Source organism: Rhinolophus ferrumequinum, chromosome 22, assembly GCF_004115265.2.
Source record: "Rhinolophus ferrumequinum isolate MPI-CBG mRhiFer1 chromosome 22, mRhiFer1_v1.p, whole genome shotgun sequence".
NCBI classification, from domain to species: domain Eukaryota; kingdom Metazoa; phylum Chordata; class Mammalia; order Chiroptera; family Rhinolophidae; genus Rhinolophus; species Rhinolophus ferrumequinum.
In genome coordinates this window covers 7,962,007-7,971,029 of record NC_046305.1, presented here as the reverse complement: position 1 = coordinate 7,971,029, position 9,023 = coordinate 7,962,007, and positions in this window count along the sequence as shown.

The window sequence follows — 9,023 nt, the reverse complement described above, 5'->3', positions numbered from 1 at the left end:
AAAGGCTGAGCCATGAGAGCTGATATGATAGCAGCCCTGCCAGATGGCCTGAGGAATTGGACTAGATGGTCTCTGGGATTCCTTCTAGTAGAAAAACCTAGAATTTCCAGCCTTTCCACCTACTTCCTGTTTTACAATAGTTTTTATGGTTCCTCTTAAAACCTTTGCTAACATCTGTAACTTCCAACTGTCGGGCCCAGAATTAGTCTCTAGGAAGCTTCTGTCAATCAGTAAGGCTCATGACTCCAAGCAGCTCATCCTCCTATCTGTAGATGCCAGCGTGATACTTGATAAAAGCCACCATCCAGCCTCCTTTCATTTCAGAAGAGCTGAAGATGCCAGACACAGACAAGTTCCAATCTTTTAGGGAAAAAGAAATGGCTTTTTCTTTTTCCAAGTGCCATGGTCAATGGGCGATATAAACCTTAATTTCTCCATCTGTAACCTTGGAGCGGTCACAACAGACAGAATATTGTGTTCATCATGTAAACTCACAGGAAAGAGCCTACAGTCCAAATCCCTACACAGTGAGGTCGACCAGATGCCTGATACCCTGTGGTTGCATTTGAAATGTACCGATTTTAATTATTGTAAAGTTGGCGGCCATCATATAGGCACTGGGCCTTGGTACTGTGGACTTACCTTGCCTCTTTCTGCCAGTCACCCTGATAGCACTTCAAATTAAATTCTCCGATTGAGAATGCTAGAGCCACACTAGTCGTGTGAACTTAGACCACGCATATGAGCACCAGCTTGTAGTTCAAATTCTCAGATGAGATATTTTTCACTCTCTCTCCCCGGCCCCAGTGCCAACACTGAGACATGCAAGATTTTTTTGCTCTTTCTCCGTGTGTGGTGAGCTTGTGCTTTGTTTACCTCTGTATTGAGGATGTAGCCCTTTGGTGTCTCAGCTTTCTGTAGGGGTCTCCCATTAGACATTTCACCTTGGGCATTTTTTTTTCTTTCTTAGTACATAAAATAATGGCGCATCTTTTTATTGATGGCACCTTAGATTGGGTATACTAATACAGTAATTAATTAGAACGTCTAGCACTTTGTGAGTGGAATGGAAGGTGGGGATGTGGAATGAGGGTTCCACCATAGAGGAGAAAGCCACTGAAGAGACATGGCAACAAAGAAAAAGGCTAATTCATAATCTACAGTCAGCAGAGAATAAGAATCTGACTTGACTGATACCACGCTGCTGGCCATTTGGAGTCTGAATGCCCAGGGAAGAGACCTGACTCTGGCAAGATCTCGAACCCGAGCACATCAAAAGCCGAGCACAGCTAGGAGAGAGGCTCCATGGGTTTACAAAGTGTAGCTACAGTGCAATGTGTGCAGCTCCAAGTTATTTCCCTGCAACGGAGGGTACCTGGGGGCCCTGGCCCACCACTGGTTCATTCTTTATCCCCCCAAGAAATGTAAGTTCCACAAAGGGCAGGAACTCTGGCTTCCTTCTTCGCCAGTGTCTTCCAGAGCTGCGAATAGTATCTGACTCATCCTAGGGGCTTACACAATAAGTGTGCAGTGAGTGAACAAGGGATGGGTCACTGCTGGCACTTCCAGGGTATTCTCGGGGTTCAGCCTGTTCTACCTGGTAATGGCTAGAGAGGTCCCGTTATCAGGCCCAAAGCAAACAATCTAAGGTTCAGAGATTGTAGATGTGGGAGCCAAGTCGTGAAGCCAAGTGGGTCAGGAAGGAGGGGAGCTGGTGTGTGGGGCAGACAGACGGGAGCAGGCAGAGGGAAGGACGCTGGAGGAGTGTCCTGAGCGAGAGAGCAGGATTCACTCTTTTTGCAGTCCCTGCGCCTCTGGTGTGGGTGTGCTGAGAGTGAGAAGAAAGGTGTCAGGGAACATGAAAGGATGCATTTTTCAAATGTTGTCCATCAGATTCCTAAACCAGCAAACGTATTTGACAACATTTCTTATCTTCAAAGCAACTCGTAGACAGAAATAAAGCAGTAGCGTGCTCAGTTGCTCATGGGCGTGCCTTCAAAATCGACTTCTATCCACTCCTACGTTAAAGATATCTCTTCTTCATCCTCACTTCTCCTCCTCATCACCAAACTTCCTTCTTTCTTCAGCTCACTGCAGTCCAGTTTCAACCCCCCGTAATTTGACTCAAGTGATGCCCGACATCTTAATTAGGAAATCTGGTGACTTCTTTTCACCGCTTTCCTGTTTGGCTTCCGTGTAGCATTTGGTACCATTAGTAACCTCCTATGTCCTAAAACTCTTTCGGTCCTTGGTTGCTGGGACATACTCTCCTGGTTGCTTCTCAGTTTAACTGGCTGCCTTCTCTTTCTGGTTCTTTATTCGTTGATATTCTCCAGGCCTGCCCACTTGGATGCTTCTCCTGTCACACGGTATCACGACGCCATCTCCTTGAATCACCTCATTGTTGTCCATACCTTCAAACACCCCTTTACACCAGTGACTCATCGAAATGAATCTCCAGTTCAGATCTTGCTTCACAGGGCCAGACCGTACATTCAGCTAGACAGTATCCAGATTTACCAAACTCCCCTGGATTATTGCAAAAACTCTAACTTGTCTCTTTCCAACTGGTCTTTCCTCCGTCCACGCCCAATAATGTCCTAACTGGTGTTTTGCATGTGCCTTTACGGTCATACCGCTCAGAGGGTGTTGTGATGTTTTGCTTCCATGTCTGATTCTCTCATTAGACTGTGAGTTCCTACAGAAACGCATTATGTGTAAATCATCTTTGTATGTCACCCGTAAAGCATAGCGCCTGCTACGTAATAGGAAGTCATATATTGAATGAATGAATGAATGAATGAATGAGTGAATGAGAGCAAATGTTGTATTGGGCTGAGACACTTTCTTGTTAAACATCAATGCCTTTTAAAACCAACACTGCCACGTTTCTCACCTACTTGTCAATTCCTTAATAGATCACCCCTATTGACTCTTGTGTGATATTTGACAGGTGAAGTAATTAAAAACCTTAGACCAGTCTGGGAAGGGAACATCTAAGCACAGAAGGAGCCTTCCAAACACAATTTCAGACCCATCAGGTCATACTGCATTTACAATTAATTAGTTACTTAATTAATGTATATTTACTGAGAGCTAGGTGCCAAGGTGCCACACACGATTACCTCACGTAATCCTCACGCCAGCCCTATGAGGCAGGCACTGTGGTACCACCCTGGTGTTGTAAGTGAGGGGACTCAGCCGGCATGAGAACAGAGCTTGAGCCCAGGACCCCCGTGGTCCTTCACCCCCTCAGAGGCTGTCCCTGCCCACTAGATCCAGTGCCACAGGCTCTTTAAAATGAGCTTAGAGACGATTCTGCTAGAAAACCATCTCTGGCCTCCCCACCCCTCCTGCAGGCTACAGACCCCTCCTGCTACCAGAGCAGACCTCCATCATAGCACGTCTAACGTTTTAGTGTGATCTCCAGCCTACCTCTACTGCCCTATTAGACCACAAACTTCTCAAGGGCAGAGAACGGCCATAGTCTCTGTTGTAGCCACAGCACCCAACCCAATGCCTGCTGCTCAGTAGGTTTGCAGGGCATGTTTATTGAATTAGAGCAACCATAGGCTAACTCATGGCCTTGGGGGCCAGTAAGGCCTGCCCCCAGACCTGGACTCCTTATTTATCTTCTGCTTTGCAAAGGTTTCTTGGTAATGAAACAGATGCCCTCTTTTACTGAACATAAAAACTTCACAGCACCCTTGAAATTCACTACTATGCAAAAGATAGCTAATAGTTTCCAGCTAGAGTCCAGTTTCTGTACATCCCACTAAAAAGACTTTGTTTAGGTTTACTTTCACTATTTTCTATGAATTACACAACGAGGATATTTTATTAAACATATAGTAAACATATAGATGCAGACTATTTCAATATCGAGCGCAGTTTCTAACTGCCCCTCCTCCTAGCCCCAATAGACCATGGTGTGGCCCGAATGGGAACGCCTGGGTTTCCCAGTTCTGTCCCGGCCAGACTCCCTTCTGCAGGCACCCTCCCTGACCTTTGTTCAGTGACTGGTCCTAAGCACAGATAACCAGACCTGCCAGATGATGGACTCCAGCCCTGACGTTTCCCTGTCCCACACACCCCTCCTCCTTCCCACTGCCACTCTCCTCCACTATCTCAGGGCTCCAGGTAACGTCCAAAGCACCGGACTGACTGGTGTAAGGCTTGTTCACTGTCTTTGCCATGCTCTTGGGTCCAGTCTGCCTTCCTACCCTCTGCCACCCACGTCCCAAGCCTTCTCTCTCCCGGTGGGCAAGTTTCGTGCCAGGACCTGGCTTCCGCTGGCCCCTCCCTGCCTTCCCATTCCAAAGGTATGACACAAGCCAGTCACCCTGAATGTGGAACAGGCTGAGAGAACAGAGCCTTCTGCCTGGAGCAAGCACGTGGCATTGCCCTCCCCGGGAAAACCCAACAAGATGAGGCTTGGTTATGTGTGACTGGCAGCCAACTGTACCCCTGAGCAGGTAGAGAATTCCACAGAGGAAATTGCTATTTTGAACTTAACTCTACAAAGGTTCATTGTTCACAATCAGAGAGTTAGAGCGGGGGTACCGTGCCGGAGCTTCAGCTACAAGCTCAGAAGGACCTAGGTTCAGTTCCCAGCTTGGTGAGAACGCGGGCGCGGATCTTGGTGAGATCCAACTTCTTCATTCATGTTATGGGCATAACAACCCTACCTTGTCTGTAGGGTTATTATAAAGACGTGAACTCACTACCAGTGTTCAGCAGGTCACTATACCAGAAATGCGCACATGACCTCCCTCCCCCTTAAATAGCATACCCTTTGGGTTTGACAAGTGTCACTTTAAAGCATCAGCTTTCTAAATGTTAAATGAAAACAAGTGTTATCTCCTGTGGTCAGAGAAGCCATGGTATCAATCAATCCTTATAAGTTTGGAGGGTGGTTTGGGCCACTGGGATAATTACGTATTAAATAATTAAATATTGGCCTACGCCATACTGGCAAAAGAGCCTGGGGACCCTAAGTTTAAGAAAGACTAAGGGGAGCATGGGCCATGTCATTAACTATTTCAAGGGTTTTGTGCAGAGAAAGACTAGACCCATGTAGGCAGCGCCGAAAAAAAGAACCAGGGGCTCCTGTTAGAATAACAGGAGGAATTTTCGCCACGGTGCCCAGGGAGGGACTGCATGTGTTAAATGGATGGCACCGTGTGCAACATCATCGCTCCTGCTTAATGGCCGGAGAACCATGGTAAATTTGAGGCAAAGAGAGAGGAACAACAAGGAAACGTTTCTTTGCAGGATTTCAAATGCTACATAAGCACGGAAACATTTGTTACTATTAGCCAGTAGGAGCATTTCAGTAGCAAAACTTCCAAGGGCTAGAGATAAAATTTATCTTCTAACTAACTGGATGCTTGCCTGAACTTGGTAGGATTCAAGGACTGTGCTGTCTGTGCATCAGGCAGACAAATGATGATGATGATAGTTCATCCGGTTTCCAGTTCAAAAGCTCAATAGCCACCCCCACCCCCCCGACCCCCCGCTGCCACCCTGGCAACTTAAAAAAGGTTTTCTTGTTTGTTTCATCTTGTTTTGTTTTGGAGCCCGGGAAATACTCCTGTGGTTTAAAATTCAAAGAGTAAATAAGGTAATGCTATTAAAAGTTTTCTCCTTCTGCCAAGTTCTGTCCTCCCGCCACTTCTCAGAACCCACAAACATTAACCACTATCGTTCTTGTTGTTTTGCGCACATTTTATCCTTTATGCAATTTTCTCAATGGGACAGTTTAGGAAGCAAGGGTGTCCTGACTCTCTGGCTATGTGACATCCCACAGGATGATCTCTGCCATTCAGGACTGAGTGGAGGCCAATCCCTGGGGCTTTAGGAACAGTTTTCCTTGAAACAGCAAACACCTGCCAGTGTCTAAGGTCACGACTCTGTACTTCACTGGCCAGGCAGTTAGACGTCTTGCCAAAGACTTCGCAGAGAACGAGAGACAACATCCTATGTGGGGGACTGTGGCGAGGTCTCCGCTGACCATTTCCCTGACAATGTCACACAATTGTATCTTTGTCCCTGTCCAGAGAGCTCCACGGCGGGCACCCTGGAGTATGCTATTGCTATAATCACCGGGGGTTCGGGGCATAGTGGGGAATAACTCATGCTAGTCACATACAGTCCTGGCCACGTGCTCTCCCTATGTGTTATTTCTCCAACGGAAATACTAAGTTCCTCAAAGGCAGGGTCCTAATACCGAATAATAGCACATTGCCTGGCAACCTAGGAATGGACTTTTCTTCCTTCTAAGGATCTCTCCTGCGGGGATATGCTGTCAGCATGAGATACTGTTCACATCCTCATTACGTTATACATTTTTCTAGAGACACAAGAATTACACATGTGAAACAGGAACAGTACTTGGTAAAGTGCTAAAGTAAGATGGGTTTGAAGAGGGGCATGGCTGAAACAGGACTGGTCATCCATCCCTGGTCTCTCTAGAGAGCAGTGACAATTTTCCCATTTCTAAATGTTTCTAATGTAATCTTGATTCTTAAGGCTTTAGTACATAGGTTTGTTAACAGCAAGAAGTTCTGTGTTTCCTCTTCTTCTTGGAAAGCTTCTAAACTCTGTTGGGTAATGCCTTCCTCGTCCCTCGGCCCTCCCCCAGCCCAAGTAACGACACCCAAGTAAGGACATTCCAAACAGGGCCTTCTCAGAAGGAGACCAGGCAGTTCTGCCAAATCTGTTACACTCTGCTACATGGAGTTATATGGTTCTTGGACATGTTTAGGGCAGCTCAGATACATGCCGGGACACAGCAAGCCCCTGGCAGCCTTCCCTGAGCTTTGACAGTCAGGGGCCTGGGAAAAGATGGGTGACACTGAGCAGGGTAGGTGGCAGTAAAGGCCTGCAGGATTTCCCCAGGTCAAACTGGGGCTGGAGGTGACAATGGCCTTGATTTGTGTCCTTAATTTTTTTTTTAAAGCTACAGCGAGGATTTTCCTAAATACAGCATTTCTCTCCATTCCTGGCAATAAAGAAATTATGCTGACTGATTAGTTTTTAAATTGCCTGTTGGGGTGAAGGAAGATGAAAGACTAGGAGTAAGTCTGACTCATGTCTGTGGATTTTTATTATCATGAGAGCCATATATTTTTAAAACAGCAAAATCAGGTCTTAGCCTTAAAACAAATAAACAAACACAACTACCCAAGATGAACTATGATAAAAAATTAATTTGAACCGTACATGACTTTGAACCAGGAATAACATTATGAGTAGATTTTTATAGAGAAGAAATGGTCCCACTTATGAGAGGTTTTTGAATGAAGCTTAGGAACATGCAGTCGGTAAAATAACAACGGACAAGACCCAACGATTATCTCCAAGGAACCAACTCAGTACAGAGAAGATTGCACCAGGAGGATGGCAGACCTAACTATTTGACCCCCACAGTGCAAAGAGAAGCAAAGTTTGGCATGCAGAAGATGATTCCTTGTACACATTATTACTGGTAGAGAAAAATCAGGCAGCATCCATGTAGATCTCTTTGCAAATGTAAATAGAAATGGCAGGAGAGGGTTGGTTGTGTGGAAACGTTTGTCAAGAGCCAAACTTCCCAGTTTAGGACCTTCTCCCCCCAGCGCCATTACTGTTCAGGACATGGCTGCAGGAGTAAAGGGAAAAGGAAATTCACCCGCTGGCTAGCGGTTCAACAAAGCTGCTGATGGGACGTCACTCGTGTGCTAAGGCCACGGTGGGTCCAGGTCTGGACCTAAATCCTGGGAAATGCGTTCATACGTAACCAAAAGCAAACAAACTAACAAGCGTTCACATAGAGAAATGAGAGTTCAAAGGGAACTAGAGTTCCCTTTGTGGACAATCCACTCTATTCCCACCAGGACACTATGTGAGAAGCCAGATTAAGGTTGTCAAGGAGACAATGTGAAGACAGGGAGGTAAACGATGCTAAACGATAATAACATTAGACTCTGAAACCCGGCTGCTGCCTCCTCTCCAAGACCTCTGCTAAGGAAGGGACCGGGTTACTCGGTGGGTGACCTACGGCACCCTGGCTTCCCTTTCCCTGGACGGCTGGAGATGCAATGGGACATCGTCGACACCGAAGTCCTCAAAGTGGTCTGGGGACCCCTGGGCGTCTCTGAAATCCTTTTTGGTGTGCCTGTGAGCTCAGTTATTTTCATAATAATACTAAGAGGTTGTCTGCCTTGCTTACTTTTCTTCTCTCCCAAGGGTACAGTGGAGTTTTTCCAGAGGCTACTAGACATGTGGCATCACTCTGACAGCTACTGAAAGTGTGTTTGTGTATTGTTGTGTTTTTTCCTTTTCTCCATGAATTTTCTAAGATGATAAATATCAGTAGATGTAACCCACTTTTTAAAAAGATCTTTAGGGCTCTCAATATTTGAGCGTGAAAAGGTTCCCAAGACCAAAAAGACCACTGATATAAAGCAGCATTCTCACTTACCATACTAGAACACTAGCAAACCCTACAATGTTCTTCTTTTTCATGAGATTTTCAAAATACACTAGTAGTTGAGATGCAGACTTCTTGATGAGATTTAAGGAGGATTTTACCTCACAAGGCACATCATGTTCAGATAACCTCAAAAGCTCCAAATAATTGCATGGGTATAGTACCCCAGATCCTCTTACAGGATACACTAATTTGCAGAGGAAAAAGAAGAAGAGGAAGAGGAGGAAGAGGAGGAGGAGGAGGAGGAGGAGGAAACATTTTTATCTGTGATTTGTCTGTCCTTTGACAATTATCTTATCTGAAATGGATCATAATTCATGCATAGCCTGAGAGGAAAGCAGTGTACTGTTTTTGGAGTTCTTGAACGCTAACTGAACTAAAACCAAGAATCATAGCCTACCAGGAATATAGGGCAATAAAGCAAGTTTTTCTGGGTATGTGGGTGTGTGTGTGTGTAAGAAATGAGGTCAATGTAGGCATCAGGCCATTTGTTAGAGATTTCTGAAGGCATTCTTCACGTTGAGTGGGCACAGAGGCTGGTTCTCACATG